This window comes from Alligator sinensis, unplaced genomic scaffold (assembly GCF_000455745.1).
Source record: "Alligator sinensis unplaced genomic scaffold, ASM45574v1 scaffold601_1, whole genome shotgun sequence".
Taxonomy (NCBI): domain Eukaryota; kingdom Metazoa; phylum Chordata; order Crocodylia; family Alligatoridae; genus Alligator; species Alligator sinensis.
Window position 1 is genome coordinate 189,603 of NW_005841905.1, and position 7,393 is coordinate 196,995.

Below are 7,393 nucleotides of genomic sequence, written 5' to 3' on the forward strand. Positions count from 1 at the left end.
AGCAGTGAGCTGCGCTAGGCAGCCCAGAGGCCAGGGGCTGCAGGCAGTAGAGCTAAGCCACAGCAGGTAAAGCAGGCCAGTCATCTGGCCCACCCTGTAGGTGACTGGAGACTCACCTGGCAGGAAGGGGCAGGGCTTGGGAAGTATATAAAGCTAGTGCCTGAGATAAAGCAGCCAGTCCGGCTCTGCAAGCAAGGGCTCTGCAGAGAGATGGATGTAGCTGAGATCCTGCTATACCTGGAGACTGCAAGTAAGGAGTTGAGGAGTTGCAGGGAGCTGAGACCCAGGATGTGGAGGGTTTTTTTATACACCCCCTGGGCTCAGAGTTATAGTTACAGCCAGAGGCTTGTATTTTTTTTTGTTCTAGTCTACCCGTGAACTGGATCGTGATAATCAAGGGAGGAGGAGGTCACAGTGCTATCCACTGGACACATGGCTGTTTTGAACCCTGCCAGGGGCCAGCCTTAAGGTGCTGAAAGGTGGCAACCAGGGCCAGGGACCCAAAGCCCAAAAAAGGTGAGAAGCCTGAAAGTGTGAAAACCGGGGTCAGGGGCCCGAAGACCAAAAGGGCAGAAACCAGAGCCCAAGAAGGCCAGACTGGGGCTGCAGCCCAGAAACCAGTTCAGCACAGTGGGCCTAAGCTAAGGGGACCAGCATGAGGAAAACGACAGAGGCCAAGAAGGCTGAGGCCCCAACAAGGATATAGAGCCTCACCTTAGTGGTGACCAGTAACACCTGCGAGGCATGGGCATGGCTGTAGGGGAGGTTGGAGGCCACAGAATTACCCCTTAAGGTGATTAGTGCACTGGAGCACAAACAGGCTTGGAGGGCTCCACTTAGCACATGAAGGGCAAGATGGGGGTAGGGGCCCACTCACTGATACTAGGCAAGAGTTTGCTCTGGGACCCTGAGGCAGCCTCCCTTTTCAGAAACAAGTGACTACATCAAGGCATGGCAGGAGGGAGAAGAAAGAGGGCACCTTAGGACCCTGAGCATGGCATCTAGGACAAAAGGTGCTGTGCAAACACCACGGGGCATCATGGTCACCCCTGGGGCATGGACCGTGTTACATGCCCATACAAATAATCATTGTCTGTTTAAATGTAAGCAGTAGAGGTGTGCAAAATGGGCCATATTTGTTTCGGATTTGGCCTGAATCGGGGACAGTGATTCGATTCATTGATTCGGATCACTGTCCTGATTCGATTCGGCTGATTCCAAATGTGAAGATTCGATGCTGATTTGGAGAATTAGTGATTCTGCCATAGGCACCACTTTAAATGTTTTTTCTACGTACCTCAACGTACCAGGCATGGCTCGTGAATGCTGCAATGCTGGGGTGGATGGAGTGTCCCACAGGACTGTGGTTCCCCCCGTGCTCGGCAGTGAAACCAGAAGTGGACCGGAGGTACTTCTGTTCCACTTCCAGGTCCCCGCCCTCCTTCCCTCCCTCCCCCCAGGCTCGGTGATTGGTCATAGGGGGAACTCAGGTGCCCCCCCAGATCCAGGAGGCACCAGTCGCTGAGCCAGGATGGTGTGGGGGAGTCCCCCACGCGCTCCCCGGCAGACCCAGAAGTGGACTGGAAGTGCTTCTGGTCCACTTTCGGGTCTGCTGCCGAGTGCGCTGGGGGTGCTCCTGTGGGGCGCTCCATCAGCCCCAGCACCGCAGTGTTCACGAGCCACCTGGTATCTACAGGTATGTAGAAAAAACATTTAAAGCTGTGTCTATATCTGAATCTCCGGATCTTTCTGAATTGATTCATAGAGATTAAAGGGTTTCCTGATTCGATTCAGATTTGGAGATTCAGCCACTGAATCGGGCCAAATCTCCACTGAATCGAATCTGTGACCAAAGCTTTGCACAGCCCTAGTAACAGTTGATCCTAGCACTGCGTTGTACAGTTAGGGAAATTACAGTAAACTCTGGCTAACTGGCCTGTGGGAATAATTTGCCTTTATTCCATTCCCCCCTTCCCTTAACTACTAAGGATTTGTCATTACTGGATAATTCATGATTATTTGCATTCCCCTTGGGTTGGTGAATCAGCCAGAGTTTACTGTATGCACTTATATGATATGCACCGAAGTTGAATACATTGTATACTAGGATCTTCCATGTATTGGAAACCTTCTGTGTTTGCAACCTGTAAAAATATCCCCTATAATAAATATCCTGAATTCCCTGTCTTCGGAGCCCAGCAGCTATTTTTTCTGATGGCTGTTTTGAACTATAATTAGCCATCCATGTCCTCCCAGGAGCTGATGTTTTTATAGTAGGAAAGAACACTGAGAGCTTTATGCCAAAAGGAAACTGATGGTTGAAGGCTCTGACATGAATATATGGTCCAAGTAGGTTTTGTGTGTTGGACTGAGTGGGATGTTTCCAGAAATGTCTAAACCTCTTGGAGCACTTCCAGTCAAAGCAGAGAGAACCACACAGGATATTATCATCCCACAATTAGTGCACAATGAAGTAAAGATGTAGATATGTAATTTACAGGTTTTGGATTATGAAGATGCAGTGCAGTATGAAAAATGTAATGAAAAAGGCAATCAGTATGAAGCGGAAAGCACGCGATTTATGTTTCACTTTTAATTTTTAATCACCAGCAAGTCCATTAAGGAACTAGAAATATAATATCATCAATTGATATCAAAAGAATATTTTTCCCCCAAAATGTTAATGTCCTTATTATGAAGTAGCACCTGTTACTGCACTCAAACTTATTGGATTGTATGTGCATGAAGTAATTCCCTTAGAAGAAATTAGACGAATAACCCATAATAAATCATATGTCACAAGGGTATGCAGTTAATATCAAGATTAATTATGTGCTGATTTGTAAGTCATTATAGCATAGATTGCAATGTTGAGGTTTAATTTTTCTGTAAAAATGGATGAATTCTGATATAGCTGTTTAACTATTTATAAGCACCCTTGAGATGCAGGCTAATGCAAGACAAGAAAACATATTACTATTTCATTGGTTTGCCTTGCATACTGGAGTGGTTAAATTTAAAGCATCAATCACAATAAAGCTTAATTGGAGTTTGTTTTCTGACCCAATCTTGCAAACCTCAGTTTGTTGCTGATTCCAAATTCTTCACAAAGATGATGCTAGTGACCTGTTTTTCTGCTTTTCATACTCTTGATGATTTTATGTTGCAATTGTAACGTTGTGGCAACATTTCTATCTGATTTATTAAAATGGCTCAATGGCAGAAGAAAATACAATATGGATTCTGGCGCCTTGATAAAGCTTTATGTGATGTTAATATGCTGTTTGTGTCCAATGTCATTTGTGTTCGTGAATAGCAAGGGTATTAAAATACATATATTTTCTTTTAATTCCTGGTAGAAGGACTTGGCCTAGGATTCAACACTGTATTCCTATGCAGGAAAACACTTAAGCTCATGTGGATGTTTCGCTGCAGTCTATGGGACTTGTACAGGTGCTTAACGGCACTCTTGAGTACAGATAGATTTAAGTACCTTCTTAAATGCTTTCCTGAATCCTGTATGTCTGTGCACTCTACTGGGCATCTAGGACAAAAGGAGACAACGGCTCTCCCCTGGGCACTGTAGCATGTAGTAATAAAATAGTGTTGGATTATGAGGGGGAGAGCATTGTATCAGAGAAATGACAAAGTATAACCATGGTACAGTCTCTCTCATTAATTCCTGTCCTGATGGTACCACTTTCTAAACTATAGTGAAATGAATTTAGTGGAGTATCAAATATTGTTGTAGATCCTATGAATTTCTCCGTTGTTTGCAAATGTTAAAATTATATAAAGAATTAAGCAGTATCACAAGACACGGTGCAGTCATAGATAAATATAACAGGCAAGCAAGCAGAAAACTGCCCGGTGAAATGCAGGACAAGCTTTGCCTGCATCTTGGGTTACAATGTGCTTACCTTTTCTTTCTCCGGGTATCCCAACCTCTTAGAGTATGAAACGTAAAATGCAGGAAAGCCAGATATGTCATCCCTTTAATCAGTGGAGCTCTGAGTTAAGGGCATAAGCAGCATATAGGGAGTGATACAGATGCTGAAATTGGACCCACATTGGACTGACTTATGACAAATGTCTTGCTGAGACCTGATGCAGATAGTGATTATAAATAGCAGAAGCTGTCAGCCCCCTCTGCTCTTACTGACACCTGCACCCATTCCACCATAGCGCTCTTGGTAGGACACTCAGCAATGGCTCCAGCATATGGAAGCAGGGTTCCTCTTCCCTCTAAAACAAACGTTTTAATAATTGATAATGAAGGTATTAAGCTGAAACCAAACATGACATTCATTCATGCTACATAATATGAGCTAATAAAATATACAGAAATGAGGTCTACCTGGGCGAGATAATGGAAAGCGAATTGTGCAGTATTCTTCAGAATTCAAATGTTCCTCTCCTGACAAGGTAAGGAAAAAAGCTCTGATTGCCTGCCATAATGATAGTTGATTAACAGTAACTGCCTTCTTGCATTACTGAAATGCTGCCCTCACTTCCTCCCTACTGCTGACATAACAGATGCATGGCTGGTAGATATGGATAGAGGACCAGATGCAATACTGGGACTGTGTGCTGTTACCTGATTTCGATCCAAAGAAGCATCTTGACATTAAAGTGCAAAACCGTTGGTTTCAATAGAATTTTGTCCATTTGCCCAGTGGTGTGTCTTGGCCGCTGGTGCCTAACAGAAAACAAAGAAACGGTACCTTTTCTTGAGGCCATAAACTCTTCCTGAAGCCTCTCTCTTCTATAATGATTCCCAACTTCGCACATTTTTACTGAAGTAGGTTCTGTAAAATTGGGCAGGGGAGTCTTGTTGGAAAAACTGGGAAATACGTTAACCCATAGTATCATAGGTATTAGCTGATGCTATTCACACTAATGCTCAGCTTTATAAAAAGGCATTCAGATGCCTAATACCCAATGAAGTCCATAATTTTAATGATCTATGTCCTGATCTCTATCACCTACGGCAGCTAGCTCTAACATCCATGTATCTAGTGGTTCCTTGATCAGGAACCTTAAAGGAAAAATAATAAGGTGGGCTTTAAGGATACATAGGGAAAAACTCCAAGGATCAACCTCAGAATGGGAATTAATTGAGTCTGTCATTATAGAATCATCATAGAAATTAAGGGCTAGAAGGGACCTTGAAAGATCATCGAGTCCAACTCCCCTGCTCTGGTCAGGTATACTGTGGAGATCAAATGATCCCAGCAAGGTGCCTGTCCAGTCTCCTCTTGAAGACAAGGTTGGGGACTGAACCACCTTCTTGGTAAATCTATTCCAGATTCTGGTCACCCTTACCGTAAAGAAGTTCTTCCTCACATCCAACCTGAAACTATCCTCCGTTTATGGCCAAGGAGCAATGGCCATGTCCTAATAAGATAACCCTACAATTTTCTCATAGAAAACAGAACAGTCTTTAGTTGGAGGATGTTGTCCATCTCCTAGGACTTGTGAAAAGAGCTAGGGCAAAAACTAAATAGGAGCTAAAAATACGTATCGGCTACAAAAGAAAATGCAGAATATTGACCTTGGTGTTGCTGTTCAATGGGTGTACCAGCTGCTTAGAGGGCACATTGGGAAAGGTTCTTCTACCAGGGTGATCACAGAGAAGGTTGTTTCTAGGAAAGGCCTCTTTCAGCTTTTTCCCCACATGCAAAATGTTTCAGGCAGGTAACTCCAATGGCTTCTCCTTTAGACTAGTTCTAGGAAGGTTAAGCTCATAAACTAGCAAGATCAAATCACTTGGGTTTACAGAAGAGACTCTCTAAAATAAGCATTTTCAGTAATTTCTCTCCATTGGGCTCTTTCACTCTTTTGCAGCAGATGCATTTTCCTGTCCTTTAAAAAAAAAAATCATCTCAATCCAGAGTTCAAAAACTTTCGTTTCCACCATTAGCAGGATAGCTAGGAACTTAGAAGCTCATTTGAGAATTTACTGTCAACATGAACCAAATGATAGCAACTTTTTGGTCTTGTCTTCCAGGGCTTCTGTGTTCAGAAGTACCTTTGGCTTTATTGGGAGTTGATTATGTGGATACGTGTGTAGGTGCAGTTCTGTGTCAAGAAATCTTTCATTCCCGTAGGCGATAGTGGCTTCTCAAAGAATTCCTTTGATGGCAAATATACTTGTTTGTTATGAAAACGGTTATTAGTTAGTGATTCAAGCCTTTGCCTCCCTTTCAGTCTGTGTCAATAAGGTTTTATTTTTTTTCCTAGAACTCCACCTTCCCCAGCAGTCAGTAATGCAGGGGCTGGTGGAGACCTTGGAAGGTTGATTATTTTACACCTCATGTCTTCAGCTTGCAGAGGGGCTGTGTTGTGTGACCGAGTAACTCATACGGAGCGTGTTTTATATGGAACTTGCATCTGGACTTGCAGCATCGCTGGATTATGTTACCAGACCCCAGGGAAAAACACAGAACGTTGCTTATTACCTACAAGAGAGATTTTTTTTTTAACTGAAGCATAAAGGGAAGATACAGGAACGAGACCAATTGAAATTCTTTTTTTCCCCCTCCCATTAGAAATGTTCACCCAGGAGGAAGAAATTAAACATTGAAGGCACAAATAAATGATGAGGCAGCCATTAAAGACAGAGCAAATTAAAGTGAAGTTCAAAAGATATATGAAAACTGGGGAAGAGATATGCTGCAGTATTTTTTTTTTTACCAGGGGTCTTCCCAAAGGAAGAGAAGAAATCAGCTCAGTTCTGATTAATTTTTTTTTTTAATTCATGGTAGGAAAAATGAAATAAGAACAACCTTGAGTCTTATATTGCCCCATTAATGTGCTGTAAAGTTTTCTGAACAGAATAAGACTTTTTCTATTTTTCTTGGTGAAACTGTAAGAAAAATGTATTTTGAAGGCAACATAATTTACAAAACGTCCTGTTTCAATTTAGGGACCACAGAAGTGGCGCACACTCAGGGATGAAATAAAGATATTTTAGCTCTCCTTCCTCTGTATTTTCCTCCTCCTGAAAAGTAAGTGAGGGTATGTCTCATTTGCAGACACTGTCGTGCAGAGGCTAGTTTCAGTCCAGCTAGCCTGGATTTTAGTAGCAGCCTGGCTGTGGCAGTATGGCACTTGACGCAAACTAACAACTGGTGTGTTTTACACATCTTCTTGGGCAGGTTTTGTCGCCCACTTTGAGTGCCATGGTACAGCAGCAAAACTACTATCAGTACCCAACCTAGCTAGCTCAAGTATGTATGCTATGCTGTGGCCTCAGTGGTGGCTTGGAGCATATCTATTCTGCAAGAGGCCCCTATAGGTATGTATGCATTTTTTTTAGATCCATAGTTTCATAGTTTCATAGTTTCTAGGGTCGGAAGGGACCTGGGCAGATCATCTAGTCCGACCCCCT